Source organism: Eriocheir sinensis, chromosome 17, assembly GCF_024679095.1.
Source record: "Eriocheir sinensis breed Jianghai 21 chromosome 17, ASM2467909v1, whole genome shotgun sequence".
Lineage (NCBI taxonomy): Eukaryota > Metazoa > Arthropoda > Malacostraca > Decapoda > Varunidae > Eriocheir > Eriocheir sinensis.
Window position 1 is genome coordinate 17,787,532 of NC_066525.1, and position 15,000 is coordinate 17,802,531.

A 15,000-nucleotide genomic window follows, 5' to 3' on the forward strand; every position below is an offset into this window, starting at 1 on the left:
GGGCAAATTAAGTAGAGCGAGAACAGAATCTTCCCCCATATCCCCCAAACAGAAAAAAAACACGAAAGAAAACGAAGTAAAAGCTATAGATGATGTAGATGAAGGAAGGAAGGAAGGCGGAGGCAACGTGAGGTAAGGACGGGCGGTTCGCTGATCTCACCAACAGAGAAACACGAAAAATAGACCACCGCTGCCTAAAAATGGAACCGAGGATCATGCAAGCTCGCCATTATGAGAGCTATTTTTTTTTCAGCCGACGGAGATTCTTGTGGGGGAAGGAGGGGGAAGGAGAGGGCATTATGGGGGTCCTGAGGGGGGGCGAAGAAGGGGGGCATTGGTCCCCTAACTAACAGGCGCAGGAGAGAAGAAACCCTGATGTCAGTCCTGTTTTTCGAGGAGGTTGGTGGGTAGAGAAGGATAGTTTAAGAAGAGACGGAAGAAGAAAAAGGTACATGAGTGAATTTAAAGGGAAATCATGAGAGAAATAAGTTTATGGGAATGAGAGAATGAAAACTGTGATGAAATAATAAATAGGAGAAAGAAGATGATGTTTGAGTTAAGGGAAAGATGAAATTAGCAAGGAATATATAGGTATAGGAAGAAGAGGAGGAGAAATTAGAGTGATAGGAGTGGAGTTAGGAGTAGTGGAGAAATGAAAGCAAAGGATATAGACGCAGAACAGGAGATAAAGGAAGGCATATGTGTTAGAGACAGCAAAAAGGATAAAGTGTGGAAAACAGTGAAGTGGGTAGCAGAGGAAAGAACGTGGGAGGAGGAGAAAGGCGAAGGAATTACTGAAAGGGAGTGAGTGGGTAGATGAAGGAAGATGAAGAGAGAGAAAAAAAAGGATGAGAGAAGGAAAATATAGAAATGGCAGTAAGGGAAATAAAATAAAAGCAACTGAGGATTAAAGGAATATGAAATTAAATTAAATAATAACACGTTGAGAGAACAGGAAAGAAAAAAATAGAGAAGGAGGAGAAAGAGGAGGAGGTCAAAGGGAAAAAAGGAGGAGAAAAAATAACTTGAAATATTTAACCCGAGTCAGCCATTTTCCTTTTTTCTTTTATTTTCTTCCTCTCCTTCTTGGAATCAGGGAATATATTTATGCATACTTCATCTTTTATTTGGTTTCATATTTTTCCTGCGGACGAGAGAAAAAAAAAGGAGCGATGCCTCTTCCCTCCCCTCCTCCCTCCTTCTCTCCTTCCCCCCTGCCCCCCCTCCCTCCCTCCTTCCCTCACCTGCGCTCATTACAGAAACTCCTCAAACAGATAACTTTATGAAAATGGAAATGCATGAAAATCGGGGAAATATTAGCATCATGTAAATTGATGCACACACACACACACACACACACACACACACACACACACACACACACACACACACACACACAAATAGATACTAAGACAGATAACACAAGACATATGTTCTCTTATTTCTCTTTTTTTTTTTTAGATAATTGTCTGTATAGAAAAAAAAGTAATAAAAATGTGGTTATGATTTTTTTTTCTTTTTCTCATTCCCTTTCCAGTTCCTATGCTTCATCTTACATGTTCCCTTTATTTATTCTTTTTCTCAAGGTCTTTTTCGAATGGTCTTCTCTCTATTGTTTCCTTCAACGATCTCTGTATCAATATTTCTTTCGTTTCACATTTCAAACTTTCTCAATATTAATCCATCTGCATCATATTCTTCTTCTGCGAGTTTCTTCCTCTAATCTTTTCCGTCCCTTCGTTCGTTCGTTCTTATTTCTCATCTCAAGTCTGTCTCATTGTCTTTTGTGTTTAATCATTTTTTTCCTTCATACACCTAATTCCATCCAACCTCCTCCTCCTCCTCCTCCTCCTCCTCCTCCGTATCATAACCCACACCACGGCCCATAATACACAGCTCACCGCTCTAACTTATCATAAATAATAATCTCTCTCTCACACACACACGCGTATGTGCTCCTGATGTAATTTTGCTCAACTCAATATATTAAGAGAGTAAGTAACACCGCCCGCCGGAATATTTATTAGTTATTTTGACAGATGAAGGCTTACGATACGTGCTGAGTGTAAGGGGGAGGGGGGCAGAAGGGGTAGAGGGGGGACAGGGATAGGGTCATAAGGAAGCTAAGGGACCCTCGCTCTTGCCGCCCTCAATCCTAAGGTCGAGTCTCCCTTAACTCCATATGACGATTCGATGCTAAGCTTAGGCCGATCGGTAGAAAAAATCCGCCAATGGGAAGCTTCGTCGGGGCGGGTGGGCGGGGTCACGTGTTTCCTCCTTTTTTCCTGATTGGCTGGTGGGGTTTGATAATATCCAGTAATTAAAATATTAATAATCGTGTAATTTGATCCATCTCAGGAGGATGTTTTAAAGAGTTCATCAAATATTACTGCTGAAATCCTTCCCTATGTCCCCCTATGTGTGTTGTGTGTGTGTGTGTGTGTGTGTGTGTGTGTGTGTGTGTGTGTGTGAGACAGGCAGACAGACATACAGACAGACTGACACCTCAATGACACAAAAGGTCTGGGTGGCAGGCAAATATACAAATTATACAGACAGACATACAGAGATAGAGAAACAAACATGTAGATAGAGGAAGAGGTATACAAATAGTCTGGAGGGAAAGTATATAGACAGAGATGAAGATAGACAGACAAACAGACAGACAGACATACAAAAGACATGCGAAAGACAGATAAACTTATAAACATTAAATTTTACACGAAACTAAATTATAAAGCAACCAGAGAAGATGAAAAAAAAAGTAAAAAGTAACTTGTTTATTTTTTATTCATATTTTTTCTTCTTCCCTTCCATCCTTCACTCTTGTCTATATTTTTCATAACAATTACGTTAAATCTCCTCCTAACACACACACACACACACACTCTCTCTCTCTCTCTCTCTCTCTCTCTCTCTCTCTCTCTCTCTCTCTCTCTCTCTCTCTCTCTCTCTCTCTCTCACACACACACACACACACACACACACACACACACACACACCACATTTTGCTCAGCCCCCCACCAATTCCTACCCCCCTACAGCCCCCCTTCGACCTCCCCCTCCTCCTTCTCTGCCTCCTCCTCGCCTTCCTTCCCCGCCAGACCTAAAAGATTGACATCATTTCATTTATTAACAGGCCGCAAGACCGGTGGGAGGAAATTATTAATGTTCTGAACCAACCTTACCCACGCCCCACGCCCCACGCCCTCAGCTGCCTCCCGCGCGTGTGTGTGTGTGTGTGTGTGTGTGTGCGTTTACTTGTAGTAGTAGCAGCAATAATAGTAGAGAAATTAACTTTTTGGTATTTAGATTATGTAATACCTTTTTACTAATAATAAGCAATGATTATGTTTAGTACTACCCAAAGGCGGAGAGAGAGAGAGAGAGAGAGAGAGAGAGAGAGAGAGAGAGAGAGAGAGAGAGAGAGAGAGAGAGAGAGAGAGAGAGAGAGAGAGAGAGAGATGGACGGGTATTGTTCATGCTTATAATGGTTTACTCTGTCAAGTCCAGGAATGTGTGTGTGTGTGTGTGTGTGTGTGTGTGTGTGTGTGTGTGTGTGTGTGTGTGTGTGTGTGTGTACAATGATTTTGACATCTATTGAAATTTTACTCACACACACACACACACACACACACACACACACACATCATTAGTATAACAAAGGCATAGTCGTTGATCTGCCTGTAATTGAAAGAAGGGTAAGCGATGACAGGGCTAACACGGGTCATTACACGCCCAGGTATTGTTGCCCTCGGCACTTCTTTGTGGCAGATGCTTTACCCTTCCACTTGGCTGTCGAATTTTATGTGCATGTCTCCACCTACGTCAAGTTATTTCTACATCAAGTTCTACAACACATTCTTTCTACATCAGTTTCCTTTTTTTGTGGCAGAAAGTTTACCTCTCGACCTGACTGTTTTATATCTATGCTTACACCTACATATATTCCTTTATCCATATATGCATTGTTACCTATATCAAGTTCTTTCTGCGTCGAATTCTATCTACATCAAGTTCATTATTTATTGCCGAACCCTTGCCCTTCCACTCGATAGCTTTTTTTATTTATGTTTAAGTCTCCTCCTACAGCATCGTTTTTTCTGGCGTGAGTTTTGATATACCTTTTTTTTCATGATATGGAATGTAATTTTTATATGTGTTTTCCGTTGGTGGTTTCTGTCTTACAATTGGAAACTTTGCATATAGCCAATTCAGTCTTCATATATACGGATCTTTACTTCTTTTTAATAGCATCAGGGTTTTTTTTCTATAATCAAATTACCTCACTTTTGTTTGTCTAAGCTGAGAGTGAAGGTGCAATGCGTCATATGCTTTTAAGGTGTATAGGATATGTATGGAATGTATACTGGTTCATTTATTTGTTTTATTTAATTATTCATGCATTTAATCATTCTAGTTTATTGCACATTATCTCTTTCTCTTCTATTTGTTTTCTTCTTTTCTCTTCTCTTTTGCCCCTCAAACTCAGTAGCAGCAGCAATATCTCATCTTGTACTACCACCAACATCAACATCAACACCTACATTAACACCAACATCAACACCACATCAACCACCACCACCAATACCAACAACACCAATACCAACAACAACATCAATACCAACACCAACACCATCACCGTCACCAACACCACATCAACCACCATCACCAATACCAACAACAACACCAGCACCATCACCAACACCACATCAGCCACCATCACCAACACCAACAACATCAACACCAACACCATCACCATCACCGCATCAACCAACACCATCATCTACTCCAGTGTCTTGTTTGTTCCTTCTTAAAGACAGCAAACATTTTAGTAAACTTTTTTTTTATTTGTATCCCTTGTGTTTGTATTTTCCTTGCAGATGTTTACTGTATGGTGTTGTTTTTTCTACGTGAATCCTAAGCACCAGCCTCTCACTTGTTTGCCTGTCTTGTTGCTTATTTTACTTTATATCTTGATCTAAATTTTTCTTTATATCAATTTTTTTGTGTGTGTGTTTTCCCATTTTTCGTTTTGCTTGCTTTCTTACATGCTTGATTACTTCACTCTTTGTTTTGTTTCCGCATATGTCTGCTTGTTTAATTTTCTCTACTTGTTTACTTATTAATACGCGTGATGTTTGTTTATTTATGGGTCTAATTGTTTATTTCTTGCTATGTCTACTTGCTTATTACTAGATATGTCTACTTGTTTATTACCTCATATGCCTGTTTGTTTGTTTAGGTCTATGTTTACTTTTTTTTTCCTTCATATAACTTTTTGCTTTCTTCTTTGCTTCCTTTCCTGTCTGTCTTACTGTTGTTGTTTTTTGGACTGACCGATTGACTGACTGTTTTTTTCCCACATTCGTAGCTTTTTAATACACATCACCTGGCGTCAGAGAGGTTAGCATATCTTCTTTTCTCTACTTTTGGGAACTTTAAGGTTAAACATATTCATCATAATGTGTTAACTTTTATTATATTTACCAGAAACCCGCATTTTTTTCAGTTTTTATTTTGTTATCTTTCCATATCATATTATTTTTTATTTTTTATCATTGCCTTTATTTTCTTTTCGGTGGTAATTGAGAAAAATATTTCAGAAGTCTGTGTACATTCTGTGTCTACTCATGTACAGAAAGGCATATTTACAAGAATTAATGGTTCCTGTAATAAGTCTCTATGTCATGTGAACGCGCTTCCTAAGGTTTATATATTTCCCATTTTCATCACTATCCTTTTTATTTCTACGTTAGTTGTTGCTGTTCTTGTTCTTGCTCATTCTGTCACTCTCTTCCTGCATCATTCGGCGTTGGTTATTATGTGCGTCCAGTCATTGCGTTTTCCTCCTATGCTTCCTGCTCCCTTTGTTTCATGTTAACGTATTGCCACTCCTGTACTAATATGTTTCTATCCCCGTCGCTGCAAGGATCCTCTGGTGGTAATTATGCAGACGAAATTATCACCTTTCTTGTCGTATATTTCCTGTTTGCTTTCCGCCGCTTCAAGTCAATTATTTTCATGACTCTTCACTTCTTTTCCTCCTCCACCTCCTCCTCCTTTTGCTCCTCCTCCTCTTCCCGTGACAGGTGTTCGGCTGGGAGAGTTGCTTCTTCTCTTCCTTCACTTCCATCTTCTCTTCCTCCTTCTTTGTTGCTTCTTCCTCTCTTCGTTCATATCTGTCTTCTTCTCCTCCATCTCTGCAGTTGTTTCTTCTTTTCCTTCAACTTCATCACCACCTCCTCCATTTCGTCTGTTGGTATTTTCCTTTTCTTCAATCTCCTCTTCAACCTTCTTTATTGCCTTTTCCTCTCTTCCTTCACCTTTTTCTCCTTCTCCTCCACCACTTCTGTTTCTTCTTTTCCTTCAACTCCATCTCGACCTCCTCCATCTCTTCTGTTACTTCTTCGTCTCCTCCTTCGCCTCCATCTCCATCTCTTCGCCCACCTCTTCTGTGAGTCATATCCTCGGTTCTTGGGAGTGCCTGCGGGGAGATGAGGAGATTAGCTGCAGATTAGGAAGATGCAGAAGCAATCTTAATTCTTAATTGTATGTGGTGCGACGTGCAGGAATCTTGTAATCATTACCTCGGAATTGCTGCTAAAGAGAAGCATTTAATCTTGATGCATATGCAAGTTGGCTGGCCGCTAGATCTAATCGGATAAGCTGCTCTTCGCTCGCGGCACTTTACATTCACACATATATACACATACACAGACACACACACACACACACGTACACGTACACACACACTACAAAAAAAGGAGTAAAGCTGTTGCTCTGCTCGACTAAGACATGTGATTTTTGCTTGACTTCTGATGTAAATACAGCCTCAAGGCCTTTAGCTTAACCCTGGAATTAGGCGGCGGGCGAACACGTAAACACAGTGATAGATGTGACAGTGGACACAGCGGAACAATTTGCGGGTTGACACTCCCCGGATAAGGCACGGAGATACTTAATGGCCCGGACTCAACAACAGCTGGAGAGGAAGAAAAAAAATCGACCTCGCCTCACCGTGCACTTAAGGAGGAGGAAAAGGAGGGGAAAAATAAATAACACCGCAAACACATTAGGAGAAACGTCTTCCTCTCGTAAATTCACACACACCCTCGCCGTGGATTGCTTCCCTATCGCCCCCACCTCGCCATTAAGGCTCATAATATGTATAATCATTGTTTCCATTTGACTTTTAAGAGGCGGCTTCCACCGGCCCGCCCGAAAGTCTTACGCATATGAAAGTTCACCGAGGAGGAAGAAATGTGCGTGCTTTGTTTCCGCGTTGAAAGTTTATTGTTCGAAACTTTACTGCTCGCTGTTCATCTCATGTTCTCGAATTTTTATACTCTCTGTCTCACTCACTCCCCGGCAGTCAACGTGCTAGAGGTGGGGGAGGTGGCGGCAGCGGCAGCGGCGGCGGTTAAAAACAGTGTCCTCGATCAGTTGTGAATGGCTGAGTGACTTCGTTATAACTGATGCGGTCGTAGTTTGTAGTGGAGCCACTCTATTTGGCCTTATGATGTTGTCGGCACCATAGATTAGGCCGCTGCGGGGTCGGGAGGAGGAGGCAGGGACGGTAGGACTATAGGGCTGATAGGTCGACCTGCTGTAGGGGCAGTTAACGAGGCTATGGTGTGCAAGGAGTGCCGCTAACTGGGTTCTGATATATAACACGATTAATATATCAGAAGATTAGGGCTCGGCGTTCAGCGGGCGTGATGTATGTGGAGCCTGTAGGTGTGGCTAAGTAGGATGGACGCTGCCGGGGGTGCTGGGAGACATGTAACACCTCATCATCATCTTCATTCCCCCCACAGGTGCCGGCCCTTGATTCACCCCTCTCTCCGCCTCACTGACGCGATAACTGAGCGCTAATGGAAAGTCCCTGGGGCCCCACAAGGTGAGTTTTTCTTCCCCTGCTGTCTGGGCTGAGAGCAAGGCCGGAGGGGTAGTAGTGCAATGGAAGGGAGAGGGAAGTAAGGCATTGTGGTTGAGGATAGAGGAAAACGAAAGAGAACGGGAAGGTGAATGCGTCGTCTGGGAGTTGTACAGAAAGTTAGAGTTGGCAAAGAAGGAGATATGAAAGGGTGGTTATAAGGGGTTCTTCAAGGAGTAGGAGAAGGAGGAGAAAGAGGAAGGGGGAGAGGAAGAAGGGTAAGTGCGAGACGTCGAGCATGAGAGGGCAGGATTAAAGATAGGGTGGTAATAGGAGCGCCAAGTAGCGGGTGATTATCAGGTGCTCGGCTTGGGGTGCGGGTGGGGAAGGCAGGTGAGAGTGGCAGCCGTGAGGGACTCGGATTATCCCGCACAGAATGTTGATATCACTAACACGAGTTGTATGTAAATGTGTATTCTCCCCCTGTAAAAGTGCTCTTAAAAATACCGTATATGATGTGCGATGTGCAGTTAAATGCATTCCATTACATGCTCGGAAAGGCTTAGTTTAGGCTTGAACAACAACACAAAAAGGAAATTAGATGGGCTTGTTCGGGTCACTTGTCGAAAAAAACGAAGTAAAGTTTCCTCCTCCGTAATGGACGACCCTCACAACAATAGTAGAGACACTTGATGATAAGAATATGCTCCGAGCTGACCTTGGCACGGGAGGCGTTGACCAGACTTACGGGATGAGAGAGGAGGGGGGAGGGGTAGAGGAAGAGCGCCAGACAACTGTTAAACTCGATTACAAATAATACCAGCCAGCCAACCCTGAAGAACAACCACTCCCAACCAGCTGCTATCGAGGCACACCCACGCTCTGCCGGACATTTGAACCAAGAGGATTTGAAAAAAAAAAAAAAAGATTAAAAAAGCGATGGGTGTTGATCAAGTTTGTATCGAATGAAAGACTAAACCCCACAACATCAATGATCTAATACCACCCGGCCATAATACATGCAGCACACAGAAGAAAATAAGCACTCAGAGATAGGAACTTAAAAATCGGGTCTGACTTCCTTATCCTCCGGTGACTGACGAGACTCTTGAGAACAGAACGCGTTAAAAGTGAACAGTTCCCCGCCAGTAGTGTTGCTAAACCAGCTCGAGAGTTTTCCGGTACTCGAATTTCTTATTAGATTGTTTTTTTTTTGTCATACTTTGTTTCCTGACTCGACTAACAACAAAATAGCAGAAAATTGACTATACAAACCTGGCTGAGCAAGTCTTTGAGGATTTGCTCAATAACTAATTACAGCGATAGAGCAAGGAAAGACGAGCCATTTTTGTTTTGTTGAAGAATAGTAAGAATTTCGTAAACCTGAATTAATATGTTTTTGATGAGGTTCAGAAAATTGGATGCTAATAACGTGAAGATACCTAAAAATTTCAAACCTTACTTCATAACCTCTCGAAGTGTATAGATAAGGGTAAAAATAAGGATGCCATGAACCTGAATAAGTAAGGTTTTCATGAGACTCAGAAAATTGGATTCTAAATATATGAAAATAACCAAAACTCGCACAACCTTTCATAACCTCTCGAAATGTATGAATAAAAGAGAAGTAAGAATTTTGCAAAGCCTGAAATGATAGGTTTTTGATGAGGTTCAGGAAATAAGATGCTAATAACGTCAAGATACCTAAAAATTTCAAACCTTACTTCATAACCTCTTGAAGTGTATAAATAAGCATAAAAATAAGGATGCCAAGAACCTGAATAAGTAAGGTTTTGACGAGACTCACAAAATTGGATTCTAGATATATGAAAATAACCAAAAATCGCACAACCTTTCATAACCTCTCGAAGTGTATGAATAACTTGCAAGATGAACCTTCTATACTATAATAATGGTCTCGTGGGTAGATAAGAGCGTTCCTTGTGTGGGATAACAGAAATAAATAAAGTGTATAAAGACGCACCACTCGGGCGTCAAATCATCGGTAACAACCATATTGCTTCCCCCTGATTGCTGCGTCCCGTGAAAACCTGTTACGTGCCGTGATGAACGTTCCATTGTTCCGTAAGACACCGCGGAGAGGCATGCATCCATTATTCGTACACTCTCTCTCTCTCTCTCTCTCTCTCTCTCTCTCTCTCTCTCTCTCTCTCTCTCTCTCTCTCTCTCTCTCTCTCTCTCTCTCTCTCTCTCTCTCTCTCTCTCTCTCTCTCTCTCTCTCTCTCTCTCTCTCTCTCTCTCTCTCTCTCTCCTCTCTCTCTCTCTCTTGATGTGTGTGTGTGAGAGAGAGAGAGAGAGAGAGAGAGAGAGAGAGAGAGAGAGAGAGAGAGAGAGAGAGAGAGAGAGAGAGAGAGAGAGAGAGAGAGAGAGAGAGAGAGAGAGAGACAAACATATCAGTCAGCAATCGTCCTTTATTTGTCACAAGAAAAACACGAGTCGAGGAGAAACACTAAACAAGTCCATGAGTGGGTAATGTATTGCCACGCCGGCCTCCATTAAAGCACACTTCCTCCGCCGCTGATACAACACCGTCTGCAAAAGGCATTAATGGATTTGAATTGAAAATGCCCAAAGTCTACATTTGTACAGAAGCAATATTCCGTAATGTTGTTTTTGTATCTAATGGCCATATTGCGAACCAGGGAGCTATAGTAGATTCGTAAGCAACGGGCCTCTAACGCAACGCTTGACTCTAGTAAATGTATAAGAATCACGTTACATATAAGTAGGGGGAACTGTATAAAGCTTTGCCGACTAGGGAAGAAAAATGATGTAGCTTTGGTTGCCTATACGTGAAACTGAAGATGTGTGTGTGTGTGTGTGTGTGTGTGTGTGTGTGTGTGTGTGTGTGTGTGTGTGTGTGTGTGTGTGTGTGTGTGTGTGTGTGTGTGTGTGTGTACCCTCCTTCCCTCACTTTCTCTCCTCACCCCCTGCACCCCCGCAACCCCCCCATCATGCCCCCCAGCAAGCAGAGATGAGGCTGCCAACCGCTCCCCGCCAAGACGAAGGGGCGGCCACAGGGCAGCCGCAGTTCAACTCATTGCTGGCTTATCTCCCTCGTAAGGCCCTGCATGTTAGTGTGGGTGCGGAGAGAGAGAGAGAGAGAGAGAGAGAGAGAGAGAGAGAGAGAGAGAGAGAGAGAGAGAGAGAGAGAGAGAGAGAGAGATTCGGTTGCAGGCTCCTTTCTTCTATTCTTTGCACTAATAAGAACAGTACGCCAACTTTTACCGTAAGACAAAAGCAAAATATGTTCGGACGTTTCTCATAGCAGTAGAAAAAGTTGTTTATAGTCTCGTGCGTCTTATAAACGAAAATGATGGCTCCCTTTGCGTCATAATCTTGTACACTTACGTTTCTTGTAATAGCAAAAGTTTGACGGTGGAAGCAATTGTATTGTTCCACTGCACATCTTGCTCTGAAATTATGCCTCATGAACATGTGTTGATGCCATCTCTCTACCCTGATCGTAATGCTTTTAAACATGTTGAAGGATTAAACACCAACGTTATCTTCCGTGTGTGGTAGCAAGAAGTTGGAAGGTCGTATTGTTGTCTTCATAAAATGTCGAGGGTTTCTGCACGAACCTTCAAAATAAATATGTCAGGGTTTGCAATACTATTTTCTTGCTAAACTATGTCAAGACTTTCTTTTTAAGCAAATAAGAATCAACACTTTATATTCATACTGAAAAAAGGTATTCTAATCTCTTACCAAGCTAAAGAATCGACGTACATCATTTTTTCGACGTATTCTTTTCTTTTTTCCTGATAATCGACAATATTTTGTAGTCTTAAGACCAACCTTACAACTATATTTTATGAAACTGAAATGCTAAGGTGTATATTGCTCCTATCAAACCACTTGTTGCCCTCATAATGGTTGCCCGAAGTAAGTCTGCAATAAAGTGTCAGGAAACATCCGGTAGCATATACTTATGTATGTACATATGAGCAAACTAAAACCTTAAATTCGAACTCTTAGTGCTACCTTAGGAATGGGGTCTCTGAAATTTGCTTGTTTTTACTAATCGCCGTGCACGAAATTTTATTGTTATGCTTCGATAAGCTTGGAATTGCCTATTACTCTTTTTGTGTAAAGCGGGAAGGAAGGAGGATGATGGGAGGGCTGGAGGGGAGATCAGCACGACTGTGGCAAAAGCTCCCTCGTGCGGAACAGAAATGTTCATTAGACGAAGAATTTTGAAAGCAGCGACTCCAGTCAAGCGTTCAGTGGACTTTCCACCTTGTTGTTGTCGAGGTGCGCGGGATGAAGCTGTCAAGTTTGCAATCGTTTTCCTCAAAGTTTGAACGCGCTGGAGGGAGAGGGGGAGAGGATGTGCCAACTCTGAGGCAGCTTAGCAAAGGACGAGGAAGCAAATAGGATAAATGACTTATATATATATATATATATATATATATATATATATATATCTATATATATATATATATATATATATATATATATATATATATATATATGCGTTAGGTTAGGTTAGGCTTAGGGTATCGTTAAACACATGATTGCCAGCACCTTACAGTATAAGTCAACAAAGGATGACCTCACTCTGTTGTATAGAAAGTCTCATTAGTAAGGAAGCATATATGATTTTTTTCTGAGTCAAGACCTTTTGTAACCGTTTTGGGTTTTGTTAGGCTAGGTTAGATTAAGTTTAGGGTATCTTCAAACACTTGATAGCCAGCACCTTATGGTATACATCAACAAAGAATGACCTCACTCTGTCTTATTAAAAGTCTCTATAGTAAGGCAGCTTATATGAATTTTCTGAGTCAAGACCTATAGTAACTGTTTGGGGTTCTGTCAGGTTAGGTTAGGTGAACTGGAGGGCGGCATGTGCCCGAATAGGTGTCACATAAACAATCCTGCCTGCGGCACCACCGGGCTAAAGGATATTCACTGTCTACTCCCTAAAAATGAAGGCTAAAGAGGTAACAATAACCTCAGACTCAATAAAAAATAAAAAATAAAAAGCTCGAAGGCGCCATCGCAAATTTGTTTTTTTTGTTTTGTTTTTTTATCAATTCTCAAAGTTCCCCAAAATTGCCATGGAAAGTTTCCCCGTTTAAGATTCCCGGAAATTTTACAACCCTATACAGGATTTTCAGTTAACATAAGAAATAAGTAGATTAAAATTAGAATATAACAAATAAAAAGAAATAAATCGGATATTGGTCACATATAGTCGAGGTTTTGTTCAATAAAAGCAAAAGAACGAAATCACAGAACGCAGCACGGCTCGCCCCGCCCACGCGACACCCCGAGCCGTGACAGCCCGCCCGCCAGCCAGCACGTGGGCTCATTCTCAACTTAATTACAAAGTCAAACGGGTCCTTGACACAGGCGGGTTCCTTCCCCTTCAACGCCAGTAAAAAATGAACCCGCCAGCTAAATTAGTTCTTTTCTTACCAAGTGAATATTAAAAAGAGTAAAAAAAAAAATAATGGACGGAAAGAGTGGCTGTACAGAACAAGAATATCGTATTTCTGATTTCTTTCGATTTGTTTAATATATCATTTGCGAGACAATTTTATAAAAGAATATCAACAAAGGGTATATATATATATATATATATATATATATATATATATATATATATATATATATATATATATATATATATATATATATATATATATATATATATATATATATATATATATATATATATATATATATATATATATATATATATATATATATATATATATATATATATATATATATATATATATATATATATATATATATATATATATATATATATATATATATATATATATATATATATTCTCTCTCTCTCTCTCTCTCTCTCTCTCTCTCTCTCTCTCTCTCTCTCTCTCTCTCTCTCTCTCTCTCTCTCTCTCATCTCATCTCATCTAAAGTAAAGCAGGAATAAAATTAATGTAAGGGCTTTTTCGACAAGTTGGGGGAAGGAGGGGGAAGGAAACACGGGTGTGTCTGAGATCAGTTTATTCCCGACTAGTTTCGCTTTTCCTTCTTCAGGGGAAGGGAGGTGGCTCAGGTGTTATACGCTATGTAAAGGATACATGAGACGCCCTGCTCGCTGCTCAGGGACAAGGTCGGAAGTTAGGTTAGGAAAAACTCTATAAGCGGTTGAAAAGGGTTAGTCAAACCCGTGGAGTTGTGACAGCAATAGCAGCAGCCGCAGTAGTAGTAGTAGTAGTAGTAGTAGTAGTAGTAGTAGTAGTAGTAGTAGTAGTAGTAGTACAGAAGCAGCATCAGATATCACTTGGTTGTCACTCGGTCGTGTTAGCAGTAGTGTGAAAAATACAGATCTCATGTTTTCAGCGGTAGTGTATCAGGACAACACTACATAATTAATTATCTATGCAGGCACGTTTTATCTCCTTTTCCTCTCATCGCTAAGCACGGGAAGGGAAAAACGCCTGATTTCCGGCAGTATATTACAAGTGCACTCAGCTCCAGACTTGATTATTCCAAAAAAATAATAATTGCAGCTTAATTTGTCAAATGGCTCTGAATCACTTCGCTTCTGTTAATTAGAGTTATGATCATTTGGTGAAATATTCTGAAGGCTCAGGTTTATAGTCGAGCGAGTCCATCTATCTGTCTGTTTGCCTGTACGGCTGACTGGTTAGCCGTCTGGCTGTCTGGCCGGTTTTATGCCAGGGTGTCCGCTGCCAAGCAAGCAGGCAGATCTGACTGGCGGTAGGGCTTGCTAGCTGACTGGTGAGTTGTCTGGCCGGCTGAGTGTCCGGCTGGCTGGCTGGCTGAATGGTTGTCTTACTGTATTGCTGAATTTTGCCCTGGCTGGATGGCACACGTTCTGTAGCCTTCTTGACTAGTTGGTTGTTTTGGTCTTGGTAGTTAACTAGCAATTAGCTGGATGGTTAGCATGGTGGTTAGCTAACTGACTGCTTGGCTGGGTGGCTGACTGCCTGACTGCTTGGTTGGTTTATTGGCTGGCTGGGTGGCTGCCTAGCTGAAAAGTTGTTTGTTTGCCTAGTTAACAGGGCGGCTGGCTGGGAGGGCTGTGTGGCTGTCTGGCCCTGGGCATGTAAGTCTGTGCTTGGCTGGCTAGCTTGTTAGCGGGCCTTTTA

General features: G+C 41.4%; 1 long non-coding RNA gene across 5 annotated transcripts in view; it reads left to right on the plus strand.

Annotated features, from left to right (window-relative positions):
- The window catches only part of LOC127000042 (uncharacterized), a 257,073-nt gene that overhangs the window by 211,850 nt on the left and 30,223 nt on the right, over positions 1–15,000 (plus strand). For 4 of the 5 annotated variants that reach the window (XR_007753756.1, XR_007753757.1, XR_007753760.1 and 1 more), the window contains one exon: positions 7,821–7,903. The exons of the other annotated variant lie outside the window; for it this stretch is intronic. This is a non-coding gene — a long non-coding RNA (uncharacterized LOC127000042). The remainder of the gene's footprint in view (positions 1–7,820; positions 7,904–15,000) is intronic. 5 annotated transcript variants of the gene reach the window in all.